General features: G+C 45.8%; 1 protein-coding gene across 1 annotated transcript in view; it reads right to left on the reverse strand.

Annotated features, from left to right (window-relative positions):
* ZFP1 (ZFP1 zinc finger protein) overlaps positions 1-19,930 on the reverse strand; it is an 837,904-nt gene that overhangs the window by 788,925 nt on the left and 29,049 nt on the right. The window lies entirely within an intron of this gene.

Below are 19,930 nucleotides of genomic sequence, written 5' to 3' on the forward strand. Positions count from 1 at the left end.
GTTGTTTTTTTTGTTTTTTTATTTTAAAATAGGGATAATAAAGGATACTGTATTTTAGAAATGTATTAAATAGTGTATGTTGTAAATTGATACATATTAAGTAAGAATTTTGCATGTAAAGTACTTCATACATTAAATATAGCCCACATTCAATAAATGATAGCTAATATTTATGCATCAGGCATTGTTCTACTTAGTTAACATATATTAACAAGTAGAACATCCCTAGAAAGCAACAGGTCAGTATTGGGAAACCTAAAAATTTTAGAACATAAGTGAAGTCTTCATACTCTAGGTGAAAAATGAATATATACACACACAAGTAGTAGAAATATAACACATAACCAGTTTTAGGAAGTTTTCAGAGAGAATAAATTGGATCAATTTAATTAAAATAAAATAAGGATTTACTGAGAATACAGAGCTTACATTTAGGTAAAGAAAAGAATAGAGGATCACAACTTCAAGCAATAACAAAACAAAATCCATAAACCTAGAAATTCATACTGTCCCATAAAAAGGCACAAGGCCCAGGTAGTTGTATGGTTGAATCTAGTTAATTTCGAAGCTTTAAACTTTGATGCTGTAATAAACAAACATAATATTTAGAAGTATTTTTATCCATTGATTATAAAATTAAATTTAAAAGAGGACTTATAGACAAAAACCATATATATATATATGTGTGTGTGTGTATATATATATATATATATATATATATATATATATTTCAAATAGTAGCTACTCAATAATCACTGAATGAAATACGTATATGTATTTCATTCAGTGATTATTGAGTAGCTACTATTTGCTAGGTACTTTCACTATTATAGGCATGAGGAGACAATGAAGATCAAAACAAAGACCATGTTCACATAGAGTAAAATTCCAGAGGCTGGAAGTGTTAGTACTTAAATATAAGCATAGATTTCCACACTGAGAAGATGGACGAATAATGATTGAGAAGTATTATATAGTCTAGACTGAAAAGACTGAAGATAACAAAGTTACCAGTTTTTCCTGCTTCACAAATACACTACATTTTGAACTAAAATTTATAAACAGGCCTTTTTTCCATTTATTTTCACAACTTTATTCTGAAATTCATCTATTTTGTATGAATTAGAAAGAATGGGAAGAAAATTCTTGAGTTTGATCTGTTTGTAGAAATGTTGCATATGAAAAAAATGGTTCACGCCAGTGAAGAAAGAATAGATTCTGGGATCTATATATATAAAGAGCCAGGGTTTGTAAAGACCAAAGGCTTGACCTAATACCGCAAGTCAGTGCTGGGTTGCTGTGGTGATCCAGCACTGACTACAGCCGGTGCCAGAGAAGTGGCCCAGCACTGACTGCAGAGGGGGCTGCAGATTAGACCTGCAGAGAGAGAGGCAGGGTCTGATCTGCAGCCTCAGTGGCAGCTGTTGATCAGCTGTTGCCTCTCCCTTTCTCTCCAGGCTTCACCAGCAGCCGCACCTCTGTTTCTCTGTGGGCCTCCACAGGGATGTTGATCAGCCCCACCTCTTTGATCAGGCCCAGAGATAGGCCCAGAGACACTGACTAGCATAGAAACCGACCAATCAGAACCAAATCTGGGTCAACTGTGAAGAGCCAATGGCTGCCTAGGAGGCAGAGATTTTGACACTGACTGGCATAGAAACGGACCAATCATAACCTAATCTGGGTAAACTACAAAGGCAGAATCTAAGGTAGGGGCTGAGGAGGGGTTTTAAGATCAACAGCAGTTTGGTGTAAGGTGTAAGAAAGCAGTTCAATTTTTTAATGACCGCTTTGGCAGTATAGTGCATATGGCTGGCTATCAGTCCAGATAAAGGGATTATGTGCTTTTGTCTGCCAAGAGCATCTCCTGCTGAAAAAGATTTTTCTCGCCCATTTAAGCAATCCTATCCTATATAATCTATTTATAGTAATCTATTTATATTAATAAAAAGGTAATAAGCTAATTAGATCTGGTCAACCAGCCATCTTCTGGATGTCCGACATCCTTCTGGACAAAGCCATGGTAGTGGGATCTGAGGCAGAGGCAATTAGGGGTTATCAGGCCAGCAGCAAGCAGGGGAGGGCAGTTGGGGTGAGATCAGGCCATCAGGGGAGGGCAGTTAGGGGTGATCAGGCAGGTGATCGGTTGGAAGCCAGCAGTCCCAGATTGCAGTCATATCCCCCAAGGGGTCCCCAATTGGAGAGGGTACAAACTGGGCTGAGGGAACTCCCTCTCCCCATGCACAAATTTCATGCACTGAGCCAATAGTAGTATTATGATTGACTATATGCATCACTAGTGGTAAGGGCAAAGTAAACAAAACCACAATGAGCTATTTCAGATCATCACATTAGCAAAAGCATTACATTCCTAATGATTAAAAATATGTACAACATTGGAATGTGAATACAGTTGTATTTGGAAGTAATTTTGTTTAGAATAATTAGGCAATATCTAATAAAGTTGAGGATGTGGATATTCTGACCCAGCAAATCCACTTAAACCTCTACAGCAAGCATGTCAAACTCAAAGGCTAACATGGGCCAAATAAACAAGGTTTAAGTTTATGTGGGCCATAAAAAAACAAAAGCTTCAATTTTCATAGAAACATAGATTTATTTCAATAGAGACATGCTGAATACAAATGGCTGAAATAAATGAGTAATAGTTAACATAAAATAATAGAATATTTTAATTAAAATATTTTATTAATATTAATATTTTTTCTTGAACATTAACTTACCAGACACCCAATAACTGCCCAAGTTAATAAATGTAATGCAAATAAACCTATTTTTCTTGTTCTCTGAAAGCAAAATATTTCCTGTTGCACACACCAAACAAGTCAGTACAAGACTAATGGCATGGCAATCGGCTGCTAAAATATTCACTGCTAGTAGTGGAGAGAAATGGTGCACCTGCGTTTAAGGTGAGGAAGGGCAATGAATGCAACACGATTATAGTAATCGGTCATTAGCGAACTTTTTAGTTCATTATTTATAATAATGTATAGCAGGATATTGTAAAAATTAAATTACAAAATTTTTACTAAAATGTTTCTTACATACCATTGTATTGGCTGGGCCGCAAAAATATTCGTGTGGGCCGCATGCGGCCTACAGGCCACAAGTTTGACATGCTTGTTCTACAGAATCTGTCCTCAGGTGTTCAGGGAACTGTACTTGAAAAATCCATTTCAGCATTGTTTGTGAGAATGGAAGTTGAAAGTAACAAAATAACACAAGTTAAAGTGAATGAACTCATATTTCTATCAACATGGACAAATCTCAAAAACAATGAAATTGAATCGGAGCATTTTGTATAGTATGGTACCACTTATTTATGTAATTTGCAAATCAACACTATTTTTCCAGTGCTAAATACCATATAGAAATAGTGTACCCCGGTCTTCGCGTCGGCCCGCCCGGCCTCCCCCTTCCTCCACCCCGTGTTTGTGAGGAAAGGAAACCGAAAGCGCAGCGCCGGGCGGAGTCGCAGACCTGGCAGGGTCCGAACTCCAGACCAGACCGCGGCGGCGACGGCGGCGGCGGGAGGACGCGCAGTAGCCGGATTTCCAGGTAACTTAAAGGAACGTGAATTCGGAGGAATTCAAGTGATTCAATCATGGAGGACCGAAGACCTTGTCCGGATGTCAGGCCCAGGAATCCCCATACCAACCACAGAGGGGAAATCGAGAAACCAAGATGGCGGCATAGGTTAAACACCTAACCTGCAGCCGGGCACAACAATTTCAAAAATACAACTAGAGGTCAGAACGGACATCGTCCAGAACCACAGGAAAGTTGGTGGACTGAAATGCCCACAGCTGGGGGGAAGGAGAAGGCCACGGGGACAGTCGGGGAAGCCGTAAAAGCCTGAGGTATGGAGAAACGGGCGGAGACACGAGCACACGCGCTTGCGGGGAGGATGGAACCGGAGAGGAGGGGGCGGCTGATGACCTGGCCGGAGTTCACTGGCAGGAAGGAGATAAAGGCTCCGGAGTGCGCTGAGCGCCGGCTCCGATTGCACTGAACCCCATTCCCGGCGAAACCCTGGGAAACTCACTCACTTTCGCAACTCCGCCGCCCCCGCAGGCCGCCCGGCCCGGGACACTCGGGACGCCTCCGCAGCGGCGGCGCCCGGAGCCCGGCGGCCTCCCAGCACCCGTCCCCGCCGCGCAGCCCCCGCGCGCCTGGTGCCGCGGGCCGCGCGCCCCGCACACCGGACGGAGGCCCGGGCGCCCTCTCCGTGCACCTCCCGGCGGCGCTAGACTTCAGTAGAGTTGACTGAATTCAAGGGATTAAGAAGTATAAATTGGGGGGACGCCGCGGCGGCGACGTCCGGAACGCGGCGATGGCGGTGCCTGGAGCTCGGCGGCCGCCCAACGCCCGTCCCAGCCGCGCGGCCCTCGCGCGCCTGGTTCCGCGAGACGCGCGCACCGCGCACCAGACGGAGGCCCGGGCGCCCTTTCCGTGCACCTCCCGGCGGCGCTAGACTTCAGTAGAGTTGACTGAAATGAAGGGATTAAGAAGCACAAATTGAGAAGTTTGAAAAAGATGGCGGCGGAGGTTAAAGGCTGTTCTGTTGCCTCGCACCCAGCGAAATCGGAGGGGATGAGGTGTGGAGGTGCGTGGGTCTGGCTGATGACGGGGGAAAGGGGCTTTTGTTCCAAACCTAAGGGAGATTAGCTCTCCATCACCCTGAAACCCATCTTCTGGCGAACCCCGGGAGACCCAGATGCCTGCGGGGAGAGGCGGGACTTTTGCGGAGGTGCGCCCAGCAATCAGTGTTTGCTGCGCTGGAGTGCGGAACGAGGGGACTTAGATACGTGGAAGGCAGAAGGACCAGACTCACAGCCATCTCGGCTCGCCGCACCATGGCCTGTTGGCGCCCTGAGACCCCGCCCCGCCCTGGGACCCGCCCCGCACGTTTTGAAGATCCGCCCCGCAAGTCTTGCAGGCACACCTGCGCCCCAAGCGATGGCTTATGCATGTGGGTGGCCTGCCCTCTGGCAGCGGACCAGATGATCTGCTGTTCTAGTCGGACTGCTCCAGGGCCACTCAGACAGGAGGAAGAAACTACAGTTTTTGCTGTAATCCTTGCTGAGTGCCTAAGGCAGTAGCTGATCTACACCCCATTGGAGACCCAGAAACGAGGGCATCTAGTGGTCTGAGGGAGATGACACCAGATTTCAACCACGTGCATAAGGGACACATTCAACGGGAATATTCAGTGAGCGCCAAAGCTTTGCTGCACCAAGACCCAGCCCATAAACGTGTCTCCTGCACAGCAACTCTTCCTTTATAGACAAAGAGAGCCCCCCCAGTGACACCTACAACAATCAAGACTTAACTATACAAAGGAGGACCAAGGTGGAGGCATAGGGCGGAAGCCTGATTGTTTCCTACCACAACAACTTTGAGACTACGACAAGAGAGCAGAGCAGACACCATCCAAGACCACCATAGGGCTGGCTGAGTAGATGCTCTACAACTAGAATAAAAGAGGGGTATGTGGGATGATGCTGATGCCGGTGACCCAAAGACCACACTTTAAGAACTACGGCTCAGGCGACACAAAAGAACTATGGCTCAGCCCATACAACAGCGGCCTGGAACGTGCTCGGCGCAGTTCCCCCGGCGGTCTCCGGCTGAGGGGACGGCTCCACTGGCAGCCAAGCACGGACAGACGAGCCCCTATGAGACATGGGGTGGGAGACTCCGCGCTTGCTGACCTCCGAGTCCGTCAAGAATCTCAACGCCCCGGAAGCGGCCAGGTGCGCATGCTCGGCGACCGGCCACCGATGCAGACCCAAGGGCCGACGCAGCGACGCCATACTGGCCCACCGCCATGCACTGGGTGCACCGGAGCTTCGCCGAGCCGCCGCCCGACGAGTTCTGCAGCAGCCATACTGGAGCTCTGGAAGGATGGCCAGGGGAATTGCTGAGGGGGGATTGACCGGCAGGAATTGGGATCGGGAAGACGGGGCCCCGCTGAGACCCGGGTGCGGGCGGGGTTGCGCGCCTCTGGGCTCGGGTGTGGTCACAAGCCTCTGGGTATAAGTGAGGTCTCAAGTCCCTGGGTCTAGGTGAGGCCACATGCCCATGGGTCCAGGTGAGGCCGGATTCCGGGTCCGGGTGAGGCCAAGTGCCACTGGACCCGGATGATGCTGGATCCCGTGCCCGGGCGAGGCCAAGCGCCCCTGGGTCTAGGAGAGCCCACACACCCCTGGGTCCAGGCGAGACCATGCGTCCCTGGATCCGGATGAGGCCTCGTGCACCTAGGCCCGGGTGAGCCCAAGTGGCCCTGGGTCTGGGAGAGGCCAAGTGTCCCTGGGTCCGGGTGAGACCATGTGTCCCTGGATCCGGGTGAGGCCTTGTGCACCTAGGCCCGGGTGAGCCCAAGTGGCCCTGGGTCTGGGAGAGGCCAAGCGTCCCTGGGTCCGGGTGAGACCATGCGTCCCTGGATCCGGGTGAGGCCTCGTGCACCTAGGCCCGGGTGAGCCCAAGTGGCCCTGGGTCTGGGAGAGGCCAAGCATCCCTGGGTCCGGGTGAGACCATGTGTCCCAGGATCCGGGTGAGGCCTCGTGCACCTAGGTCCGGGTGAGCCCAAGTGGCCCTGGGTCTGGGAGAGGCCAAGCGTCCCTGGGTCCGGGTGAGACCATGTGTCCCTGGATCCGGGTGAGGCCTCGTGCACCTAGGCCCGGGTGAGCCCAAGTGGCCCTGGGTCGGAGAGAGGCCAAGCGTCCCTGGGTCCGGGTGAGACCATATGTCCCTGGATCTGGGTGAGGCCTCGTGCACCTAGGCCCGGGTGAGCCCAAGTGGCCCTGGGTCTGGGAGAGGCCAAGCATCACTGGGTCCGGGTGAGACCATGTGTCCCTGGATCCGGGTGAGGCCTCGTGCACCTAGGTCCGGGTGAGCCCAAGTGGCCCTGGGTCTGGGAGAGGCCAAGCGTCCCTGGGTCCGGGTGAGACCATGTGTCCCTGGATCCGGGTGAGGCCTCGTGCACCTAGGCCCGGGTGAGCCCAAGTTGCCCGGGGTCTGGGAGAGGCCAAGCATCCCTGGGTCCGGGTGAGACCATGCGTCCCTGGATCCGGGTGAGGCCTCGTGCACCTAGGCCCGGGTGAGCCCAAGTGGCCCTGGGTCTGGGAGAGGTCAAGTATCCCTGGGTCCGGGTGAGACCATGTGTCCCTGGATCCGGGTGAGGCCTCGTGCACCTAGGCCCGGGTGAGCCCAAGTGGCCCTGGGTCTGGGAGTGGCCAAGCGTTCCTGGGTCTGGGTGAGACCATGTGTCCCTGGATCCGGGTGAGGCCTCGTGCACCTAGGCCCGGGTGAGCCCAAGTGGCCCTGGGTCGGAGAGAGGCCAAGCGTCCCTGGGTCCGGGTGAGACCATAAGTCCCTGGATCTGGGTGAGGCCTCGTGCACCTAGGCCCGGGTGAGCCCAAGTGGCCCTGGGTCTGGGAGAGGCCAAGCATCCCTGGGTCCGGGTGAGACCATGTGTCCCAGGATCCGGGTGAGGCCTCGTGCACCTAGGCCCGGGTGAGCCCAAGTGGCCCTGGGTCTGGGAGAGGCCAAGCGTCCCTGGGTCCGGGTGAGACCATGTGTCCCTGGATCCGGGTGAGGCCTCGTGCACCTAGGCCCGGGTGAGCCCAAGTGGCCCTGGGTCGGAGAGAGGCCAAGCGTCCCTGGGTCCGGGTGAGACCATGTGTCCCTGGATCCGGGTGAGGCCTCGTGCACCTAGGCCCGGGTGAGCCCAAGTTGCCCTGGGTCGGGGAGAGGCCAAGCATCCCTGGGTCCGGGTGAGACCATGCGTCCCTGGATCCGGGTGAGGCCTCGTGCACCTAGGCCCGGGTGAGCCCAAGTGGCCCTGGGTCTGGGAGAGGCCAAGTATCCCTGGGTCCGGGTGAGACCATGTGTCCCTGGATCCGGGTGAGGCCTCGTGCACCTAGGCCCGGGTGAGCCCAAGTGGCCCTGGGTCTGGGAGTGGCCAAACGTTCCTGGGTCTGGGTGAGACCATGTGTCCCTGGATCCGGGTGAGGCCTCGTGCACCTAGGCCCGGGTGAGCCCAAGTTGCCCTGGGTCGGGGAGAGGCCAAGCATCCCTGGGTCCGGGTGAGACCATGCGTCCCTGGATCCGGGTGAGGCCTCGTGCACCTAGGCCCGGGTGAGCCCAAGTGGCCCTGGGTCTGGGAGAGGCCAAGTATCCCTGGGTCCGGGTGAGACCATGTGTCCCTGGATCCGGGTGAGGCCTCGTGCACCTAGGCCCGGGTGAGCCCAAGTGGCCCTGGGTCTGGGAGTGGCCAAACGTTCCTGGGTCTGGGTGAGACCATGTGTCCCTGGATCCGGGTGAGGCCTCGTGCACCTAGGCCCGGGTGAGCCCAAGTGGCCCTGGGTCGGAGAGTGGCCAAGCGTCCCTGGGTCCGGGTGAGACCATATGTCCCTGGATCTGGGTGAGGCCTCGTGCACCTAGGCCCGGGTGAGCCCAAGTGGCCCTGGGTCTGGGAGAGGCCAAGCATCACTGGGTCCGGGTGAGACCATGTGTCCCTGGATCCGGGTGAGGCCTCGTGCACCTAGGTCCGGGTGAGCCCAAGTGGCCCTGGGTCTGGGAGAGGCCAAGCGTCCCTGGGTCCGGGTGAGACCATGCGTCCCTGGATCCGGGTGAGGCCTCGTGCACCTAGGCCCGGGTGAGCCCAAGTGGCCCTGGGTCTGGGAGAGGCCAAGCGTCCCTGGGTCCGGGTGAGACCATGTGTCCCAGGATCCGGGTGAGGCCTCGTGCACCTAGGCCCGGGTGAGCCCAAGTTGCCCTGGGTCGGGGAGAGGCCAAGCATCCCTGGGTCCGGGTGAGACCATGTGTCCCTGGATCCGGGTGAGGCCTCGTGCACCTAGGCCCGGGTGAGCCCAAGTGGCCCTGGGTCTGGGAGAGGCCAAGCATCCCTGGGTCCGGGTGAGACCATGTGTCCCTGGATCCGGGTGAGGCCTCGTGCACCTAGGCCCGGGTGAGCCCAAGTGGCCCTGGGTCTGGGAGTGGCCAAACGTTCCTGGGTCTGGGTGAGACCATGTGTCCCTGGATCCGGGTGAGGCCTCGTGCGGGGAGAGGCCAAGCGTCCCTGGGTCCGGGTGAGACCATGTGTCCCTGGATCCGGGTGAGGCCTCGTGCACCTAGGCCCGGGTGAGCCCAAGTGGCCCTGGGTCTGGGAGAGGCCAAGTATCCCTGGGTCCGGGTGAGACCATGTGTCCCAGGATCCGGGTGAGGCCTCGTGCACCTAGGCCCGGGTGAGCCCAAGTGGCCCTGGGTCTGGGAGAGGCCAAGCGTCCCTGGGTCCGGGTGAGACCATGCGTCCCTGGAGCCGGATGAGGCCTCGTGCACCTAGGCCCGGGTGAGCCCAAGTGGCCCTGGTTCTGGGAGAGGCCAAGCGTCCTTGGGTCCGGGTGAGACCATGTGTCCCTGGATCCGGATGAGGCCTCGTGCACCTAGGCCCGGGTGAGGCCACGTACCCCTGGGTCTGGGAGAGGCTAAGCGTCCCTGGGTCCGGGTGAGACCATGCGTCCCTGGAGCCGGATGAGGCCTCGTGCACCTAGGCCCGGGTGAGCCCAAGTGGCCCTGGGTCTGGGAGTGGCCAATCGTTCCTGGGTCTGGGTGAGACCATGTGTCCCTGGATCCGGGTGAGGCCTCGTGAACCTAGGCCCAGGTGAGGCCACGTGCCCCTGGGTCTGGGAGAGGCCAAGCGTCCCTGGGCCCGGGTGAGACCATGCGTCCCTGGATCCGGATGAGGCCTCGTGCACCTAGGCCCGGGTGAGCCCAAGTGGCCCTGGGTCTGGGAGAGGCCAAGCGTCCCTGGGTCCGGGAGAGACCATGTGTACCTGGATCCAGGTGAGGCCTTGTGCAACTAAGCCCGGGTGAGGCCACGTGCCCCTGGGTCTGGGAGAGGCCAAGCGCCCCTGGGTACGGGTGAAGCCAGATCCTGGGTCCGGGTGAGGCCGTCTGCCCCTGGATCCATCCGGGTGAGGCTGGGTCCCAGGCCCGGGTGAGACCACGCGCCCCTTGGGTATGGGTGAGGCCACGTGCCCCTTAGTCTAGGTGACGCCGTGCCCCTGGGTTCGGCCGAGACCAAACCAGAGGGAGTCGGACCTCCGTTACCACCATTTGTCCACCATCCAGAGCTGAGGGGTCAGTGCTGACATGTACACATAAGGAACTACTGGACATCGAAATTGGGTCTCAAAAGAACTGTTGGTCCAGGGGGAAGCTCGCTACAGATTGATTCATTTGCCTGTCAGCATAAATATTATTGCTCGTCTCACATTCAGTTCTTATTAGTATATATCTAGTGACATATGATCTCGTTCATCTAGAGGAAATGATGAACAACATAGACTGAGGAACAAGAACAGAACCAGAAGCAAGGAGGCATCGATCGAACTATCGGGCCTCAGAGGGAGGATAGGGGAGGGTAGGGAGAGGGTGGGGGGAGGGGGAGAGTTCAACCAAAGGACCTGTATGCATGCATATAAGCCTATCCAACGGTTAAGTTCAACAGGGGATTGGGGCATGCGTGGGGAGAGGGGTGGGATGGGAATGGGGGGATGAGGACAAATATGTGACACCTTAATCAATAAAGAAATTAAAATGAAAAAAAAAAAAAAAAAGAGATCAACCAAAGGACTTGTATGCATGCATATAAGCATAACCAATGGACACAGACCCTTGGGGTGAGGGCATGTGTCGGGGGATAAGGGAGGCTGGGGGGAGGTCAATGGGGAAAAAAGGAGACATATGTACTACTATTTGTAATACTTTAAACAATAAATAAATAAATAAATAAATAAATAAATAAATAAAAAAAAAAAAAAAAGAAATAGTGTAATAGCATTTATGGAAATTATCATCAAATTCAAAACAGTGGTGACCTCTGGAGAGGGTGAATAATTATATTGAGGAAAGGATGCAAATAATAATTTCTTCAAAATATAAGCAAGTATGACTAATTATAATTTGATAAAGCTGGTCATGGGTTTATAGGTAGGTTTTTACTCTTTGTACCTTTTGTATATTTAAACTATTTCATAATAAAAATATTTAAATTATGTTTGCTTTTTCAATTATTTACTTGCTAAACCTCAGGTTTGCATATGGTGTTCCCATTGATATTCACCTCTTTAGAAAGAAGCTCTTATATAATTGACTTCCATATGCATTCACTGTTAACAATTTGTTGACTATCTCATAATTTTGAGTGACCATATTTTTACACTGAGAATTTTATAGCTTACTTATTACATGATTTCTCCATCATTCTCCCCTCCCCCAACTTTCTTGAAGTATGACTGACAAAATTGGATATATTTAAGGTATACAATATGATGTTTTCATTTATACATTGTGAAATGTTTACTGCAATCAGTCCATCACTTCATAGTTACCATTGTGTGTGTGTGGTGAGAACACTGGAGAGCTACTCTTTTAGCAAATTTCAAGTATACATTATCATTAACCATGCTGTACAGTATGTATTCACAAGTTACTCATTTTGTATCTGAAAGTTTGTACCCTTTGATCGATATCTCCCCTTTATCCACCCTTAACCTGTTGGAAACTACCATTCTCTGCTCTTTACTGAGTTCAATTTTCTTTTCTTTCTTTCTTTTTAAAGAGTAAATGTAAATGAAATTATGTGGTATTTGTCTTTCTGTCTCACTTATTTCACTTAGCATAATATCCCTCAGATTCATCCATGTTGTTGAAAATGACAGGATTTCCTCTTTTTTAAGGCTGAATAATATTCCATTGTGTGTGTGTACACACACAATTTTCTTTATCTATAGACATGGAGGTTGTTACATTTCCTTTGTTTTTTATTTCATTTTCTTAGTATATATACTCAGAAATAGGATTGCTGGGCCATATGACAGTTCTGTTCTTAATTTTTTAGGAAACTTTATACTGTTTTTCATAATGGATGTACCAATTTACATTTCCACCAACAGTGTAAAAGGTTTCCATTTCTTCACCTCCTCTTCAATGCTTTTTATCTTTTGACATTTAAAAAATAACTATCCTAATAGGTGCAAGGTGGTAACTCTGACATATTTGTGATTTTGGTTTACATTTCTCTGATAATTAATGATGTTGAGCATCTTTTAACATATCGGTAGGCCATTTGTCTTCTTTTGTAAAATGTCTATTCAGGCCCTTTGCCAATTTTAAATTAGTTTTTTGGTTTTTTTTGTATTGAGTTGTAATAGTTTCTTATATAATTTGGATATTAAGCCCTTATCCGACTAATGACTTTCAAGTATTTTCTCCCATTTCATAGGTTGCCTTTTTATTTCTTATTGATTCATTTGCTATGCAGCAGTATTTTATTTGGATGTAGTCCTAATTATTTATTTTTGCCTGTTTATGGAGCCAAATTAAAAAAAAATTATTGTCAAGACCAATGTCAGGGAACATTTCCCAGTTTTCCTATATGAGTTTCATGGTTTTAGGCCTTACATTTATCTCTTTACTACATTTTGCATTATTTTTCATGTAAGATAAGGGTCTAATTTCATTCCCTTGCATGTGGATATCTAGTTCCCAGCACCATTTATTGAAAATACTGTCCTTTCACCATCACGTGTTCTTGGTTCCTTTGTAAAAATTAGTTGACTATATATGTGAAAATTGATCCATAATCACTCATTCTTTTTTACTTTTTCTTATTCTTTATTGATTAAAGTATTACATATGTCTTCTTTTTCCCCTATTGGCCTCTCCCGGACACTCCCACCCCCCAACATATGCCCTCAGTCCTCTAACGTCTGTGTCCATTGGTTATGCTTATATGCATGCTTACAAGTCCTTTAGTTGATCTTTTACTCCCTCCCCACCCCCAACCTGCCTGGCTGTCCCTCAGAGGTTTGATGATCTGTTTGATGCTTTGTTGTCTCGGGATCTATTTTTGTTCATTATTTTATGTTGTTCATTACATTCCACAAATGAGTGAGATCGTGTGATATTTATCTTTCTCAAACTGGCTTATTTCACTTGGCATAATGCTCTCCATGTCCATTCATGCTGTTGCAAATGGTAAAAGTTTTTTGTTTTTACATCAGCAGAGTATTTGATTGTGTAGATGTACCACAGTTTTTTAATCCACTCATCTGTTGATGGGCACTTAGGCTGTTTCCAAATCTTAGCTACTAGAAGCCCAATGCACAATATTCTGCACTTGGGGGTGAGTGTTCCTCAGCCTGACCTGCATCCTCTCACAGTCCAGGAGCCCTCAGGGGATATCCAACTGACATTCTTAGTGCTGCCACAGAGGCGGGAGAGGCACGCGCCACCACACAGGCTTCTGTCTGAGCAGTGCTCCCCCTGTGGGAGCTCACTGACCACCAGGAGGCAGCTCCTGTGTTGAACATTTGCCCCCTGGTGGTCAGTGCATGTCATAGTGACCGGTCATTCTGCTGTTTGGTCGATTTGCATACTAGCCTTTTATTATATAGGATTATATATAGTGCTGCTATGAACATAGGGGTGCATATATCCTTTCTGATCAATGTTTTTGATTTCTTGGGGATATATTCCTAGAATTCAGTTTACTGGGTCAAATGGGAGTTCCATTTTTAGTTTTTTGAGGAAACTCCATACTGTTCTCCACAGTGGCTGCACCAGTCTGCATTCCCACCAGCAGTGCACAAGGGGTCCTTCTTCTCCCCATTCTCATCAGCACTTGTCATTTGTTGATTTGTTAAAAATAGCCATTCTGACAGGTGTGAGATGGTACCTCATTGTCATTTTGATTTACATCTCTCAGATTATTAGTGACTTTGAGCATGTTTTCATATGGCCTTCTGTATGTCCACTTTTGAAAAGTGTCTGTTTAGGTCTGTTGCCCATTTTTTTTTATTGTATTGTTTATCTTCCTTTTGTTAAGTTGTATTAGTTCCCTTTAAATTTTGGAGATTAAACCCTTATCAGAGATAACATTGGAAAATATGTTCTCCCATGCAGGGGGCTTTCTTGTTGTTTTGTTGATGGTTTCGTTTGTTGTGTAGAAGCTTTTCATTTGGATGTAGTCCCATTTGTTTATTTTCTCCTTAGTTTCCATTGTCCTAGGAGCTGTATCAGTTAAGATATTGCTATAACATATGTCTGCTATTTTGCTGCCTATGAACTCTTCTAAGATTTTTATGGTTTCCCATCTCACATTTAAGTCCTTTCTGTTTTGAGTTTATTCTTGTGTGTGTTGTAAATTTTTGGTCTAGTTTCTTTCTTTCTTCCTTCCTTCCTTCCTTCCTTTCCTTTCTCTTTTCCTTCCTTCCTTCCTTCCTTCCTTTCCTTCCTTCCTTCTTTCCTTCTTTCTTCCTTCCTTCCTTCCCTTTCTTTTTTTTTGCATGTATTTGTTCAATTTTCCCAACACTATTTATTGAAAAGACTATCATAATTCCATTCTGTGCTCTTGCCTCCTTTGTCAAATATTATTTGAGCATAATGGCTTAGGACTACTTCTGGGTTCTTTGTTCTGTTCCAGTGCTCTATATGTCTGTTCTTGTGCCAGTATCAGGGAGTTTTGAGAACAAGGGCTTTGTAATATAGCTTGATATATGATATTGTGATCCCTCCAACTTTGTTCTTTTTCTCAGGATTGCTATGGCTATTCAGGGTCTTTTTTAAATTCCATATGAATTTTTGAAGAGTTTGTCCTATGTCTGTGAACTCTTCCATTGATAGATATTTCAATGGGGATTGCATTGAATTTATAGATTTCTTTGGGTAGTATGGATATTTTAATGATGCTGATTGTACCATTCCATGACCTGTAGTTCTGTTTACAAGTTTTTTTTCCTCCTTAGTTAAGTTTATTCGAGGTATCTTAATTTTTTCTTTCAATGGTAAATGGGATTGTGTTTTTTTTTTAATTTCTCATTCTGTGAGTTCATTATGTGAATAAAAAAAAGCCATAGATTTCAGGTTATTTATTTTGTATCCTGCTACATTGTCAAATTCATTTATTAAGTCTAGTACTTTCTTGATGGAGTCTTTAGGGTTTTCTATGTACAATATCATGTCATCTGCTAATAATGACAGTTTTACTTCTTTTCCAATTTGGATGCCTTTTATTTCTTCTTGTTGTCTAATTGCTGTGGCTAGTACTTCCAGTACTATGTAAAACAGGAGTGGTGAGAGTGGGTATCCCTGTTTTGTTGCTGTTCTTAGGGGAAATGGATTTAGTTTTTGCCCATTGAGTATGATGTTGGCTGTAGGTTTGTCATATATGGCTTTTATTATGTTGAGGTATCATCGCTCTATTCTCACTTGGCTGAGAGTTTTTATCAAGAAAGGGTGATAAATTTTGTCAAATGCTTTTTCTGCTTCAATTGATAATTTGTTTAGATTATGTATCAGGTTTATTGATTTGTGGATATTGTACCATTCTTGCATCCTCAGAATAAATCCCAGTTGGTCTTGGTGTATGATCTTTTTAATGTAATGATGGGTCCAATTTGCTAGGATTTTGTTGAGGATTTTAAGCATTTATGTTCATCAGAGATATTGGCCTGTAGTTCTCTTTCTTTGTGGTGTCTATCTGGTTTTGGGGTTAGGGTAATGCTGGCTTCATAGAAAGAGCTTGGAAGTGTTCCTTACTCTTGAATTATTTGGAATAATCTGAGGAGGATAAGTGTTTGTTCTTCTTTGAATGTTTGGTAAAACTTCCCTGTACAACCCATCTGGCCCAGGGCTTTTGTTTGTTGGAAATTTTTTGATTACTGCTTCAATTTCCTTCATAATAATTGGCCTATTCAGATATTTTTATTCTTCCTGATTGAGTTTCAGAAGGTTGTATTTTTCTAGTAATATGTCCATTTCTTCTAGGTTGACCAGTTTATTGGAATAGAGTTGTTCATTGTATTTTTTTTTTTACAATCCTTTGTATTTCTGTCAGGTCTGTTGTTATTTCACCTCTTTCATTTCTGATTTTGTTATTTGGGTCCCCTTTCTTTGTTTCTTGGAGAGCCTGGCTAGAGGTTCATCAATCTTATTTATTCTTTCAAAGAACCAGCTCTTGGTTTCATTGATCTTTGGTAATTTTTTTTTGTCTCTATATCATTTTTTTTATCAATCTGATCTTAATTATTTTCTTCCTTATGCTCACTCTGGATTTTTCTTGTTGCTCTCTAATTCTTTAAGTTGTAAAGTTAGATAATTTATTACCAGTTTTTCTTTTCTTTCTTTCTTTTTCTTCTTTTTTTTTTTTTAAGTAGGCCTGTAATGCTATAAACTTCCTTTTCAGGACTGCTTTCACTGTGTCCCATAGATTTTGGATTGTTATGTTTTCATTGTCATTTGTTTCCAGGATATATTTAATTTCTTCTTCGATCTCTTCAGTAAGATATTGTTTAATAACATGCTATTTAGCCTCCAAGTGTTTGAATCTTTTTATTGTAGTTCATTTCTAATATTATGCCATTGTGATCTGAGAAGATGCTTGATATGATTTCTATCTTCTTGAATTTGAAGAGACTTTGCCTGTGTCCCAATATGTCGTCTATCTTTGACTATGTCCCATGTCCACTTGAGAAGAATGTATATTCTGTATCTTTGGGGTGAAATGTTCTGAAGATGTTAAGTCCATCTGATGTAGTGAGTTAAGACTGCTGTTTCTTTGATGACTTTTTGTCTACATGATTGATCCATTGATGTCAATGGGGTTTTAAAGTCCCCTACTATGACTGTATTACTATTGATCTTTCCCTTGATATCTTCCAGGAGATATTTCATATCTTTTATTTGAAGCCCCAAATCTCTCAACCCCCATAACTTTCATCTGTTTGCTTACCACTTCATATCATTTAAGAAATCAGAGAAACATTTTGCAAGATTTCTTCCACCTCATGTATTCATTTCCCAGCACCTGCATCCCATATTCTGCCATCCAATCGCCAGGAATAAACTTTCCATATTATTTAAAGCTAATCCTTCATCCACTAATTCATAACCTGTGTGAGGTCATTCCTCCAGTGATTCTTCCTTCTTTGTCTGGGATCATTTTTCCTTTCTAGTGGATCACTCCAACCACAGTATAGAATTGGTATTACATCTCCTATCCTTAAAACATTCTCCTATTCCTATTGCTCCTAATTATAAACCTATCTCTCTACATCCTTTAGCAGCAAAATGCCTCTAAGTAATCTCTATGCATGGTCATCAGTTTTCAATCTTTATCTCTTACTTCTACCACTCCAAAGCAAGCAAACAAATGCACAAACAAAATACCTTTGCTCTTCTCAAGGTCAACAAAAGCTTCATTATAACTAAATCCAATAGCCAGTTCATAAGCTTCCTATTATATAATCTGAAAACAGTATCTGATAGCATTGATCATCCTTCCTTTAACTCACTTTCATTTGACTTCTGTGGTCCTACACTATTAGTTGTCCTTACATCTCACTGATCCTGCTTTTTTAAAAAACTATATTTTATTGATTTTTTACAGAGAGGATGGGAGAGGGATAAAGAGTTAGAAACATCGATGAGAGAGAAACATCAATCAGCTGCCTCCTGCACACTCCCTACTGGGGATGTGCCCACAACCAAGCTACATCCCCTTGACCAGAATCGAACCCGGTACCCTTCAGTCTGCAGGCCAATGCTCTATTCACTGAGCCAAACCAGTTAGGGGTCACTGATCCTGCTTTGATGGTCTTTTATCCTTGAACTCTCAAGGTGGACCAGTCTTCTATGTTCTTTTCTCTCTCCACACTCAGGTCCTTAATGATCTTCTCCTGCCTCATGATTTTAAATAACTATAGGTAATAATTAGCAAATTAATATAATCTCTAGAATAGTACAAATTACAACATCCAAGTGCTTACTCAATATTATTTTGTGTCAAAAAGACATGCCAAACTCAGTATTCCACAATTGTACTTCCAATCTCCCCCAAAAAACCCGATGGAACTGTACCTTTCCCTATCTCAGCTGATGAGAACATTTTTCCAGTTACTTGAGCCCTAAACTTTTGGGTCAGTACCCTGGACTTTTTTCTCTTACACCTGACATCTAACCCCTAAACAAATTTTGCTTGCTCCATCATATTTACCATATATCTAGAATCCAACCACTTCTCACCATTGTTGCTACTCTGGTCTGAGTCACTATCATCATTTATCTGAATTAATGACATAATCTCTACTCATAGCCACTTAGACTTTAAAAATTTTAAACATAATAGCAATATGTCAGATCATGTCCTCTGCTCAAAATACAAAATGACTTACAAGGTATAGTCATTATCTTTCTTACCTCCTTTATCAATCACCCATCAGCACAAACCCTTACAATATCTCCACTGGTGTTCCTCAAACACACCAGCAATGTAAGGGCCTTTGCTTTTTCCTCTGCCTGGAATGCCCTTCCCTTAGATAATGATTTACTCCTTCACCCCTTCAAATCGTAACTCAAATACTTCCTTCTCCATGGTTTACCCTGATCATTCTATTTCATATAGAAGCCTAAATTATATCCCCCTCCAGTCCTTTTGAAAATTTCCCCCCATAACACGTATGTTTTAACATACTCTACAATGTATTATTCTATCTTCTCCTGCTAGAATTGTTCACTGATACATAACAAATACCTTAAAAGAGTAGCTGAAATATTAAGTACTTAATAAATAAGAACATTGGGAAAGCATTTTAAATTATTTTTTATTTTGCTAACAGATTTACTGCATTTACAAGGATTAGCAATAGTCTCATTTCTTGTTTAGGCTGCCACTTTAAATCATTGTAAGTGGCTTCAGTTAAAGAGTTTGGCATTTTGAATCCCACAAGGATCAAAGTTCTAAAATTTACCATCAACCTGGATGGAGCACCTACATCTCTCAACAAAGCAACATTGTTTTCTTTTCTTTTTTTAAAATATATTTTATTGATTTTTTTACAGAGAAGAAGAGAGAGGGATAGTTAGAAACATCGATGAGAGAGAAACATCGATTAGCTGCCTCTTGCACACCCCCTGCTGGGGATGTGCCCGCAACCAAGGTACATGCCCTTGACTGGAATCGAACCTGAGACCCTTGAGTCCGCAGGCCGACGCTCTATCCACTGAGCCAAATCGGTTTCGGCGCAACATTGTTTTCAATCTCTGAAAGCACCCTTGGTATCTAAATCTCCACTAAATTTCTTTCACAGGATATTACCAAATGCAGAAAGAAGCATACAATACCCACATTCTGAATAAGTCTTATTATTTCCCCTAACATCATAATCTTAATTGGTACAAGATATGCCTTGCGAGATAAAGTGGGAGTCTGACCAAATGTTTTGTGTATAAAAACAATCTTCAGTTTTCTAGTCTGAGATAGGTAGATCCTCATTGTCCACAGACCTAAAGCAGTGCCACATTTGAGACTTCCTTACCCACATGACTCCACATCCAGATATAAAATTTTATATCCTTAATAATTTTGTCAACAAGAAAATAACAATAGCATCAATAAGTAAGTTTATTTTCATTTCTATATAAAGAAATACAGGAAGCAGGAAGACCAAAGTTGTGGCTATTGTATAAAATCAGCAAAGGTGTATATTTTGTTTTTTCTGCTCCACCATCCTTAATACCCATTCTCAAAGTTCCCATAAAACTGCCAGCGCTGCAGATTACATGTCCATATTGTAGACAGAGGGAAAATAAAGGGTAAATGTCCTAATCATACAAAATATCTTTTCCACTTTGATCAGCAAGGGAAGCTTACATAGGTTTTCAATCAGGAATACAGTTACTAAAAAAGGGAAATGGATACTGGGCAGAAAAAAATAGCAGTCTCTGACATAGACTCATTTTTTCATTGCAAAATAGTCTGTAATGTCAGTTTTTATTTTCAGAGTAATCAAAAACTGTAAACCCAAAATTTTAAAAAGTCCCCAGTAGAAAGATTTATTAT

Source organism: Eptesicus fuscus, chromosome 21 (assembly GCF_027574615.1).
Source record: "Eptesicus fuscus isolate TK198812 chromosome 21, DD_ASM_mEF_20220401, whole genome shotgun sequence".
Lineage (NCBI taxonomy): Eukaryota > Metazoa > Chordata > Mammalia > Chiroptera > Vespertilionidae > Eptesicus > Eptesicus fuscus.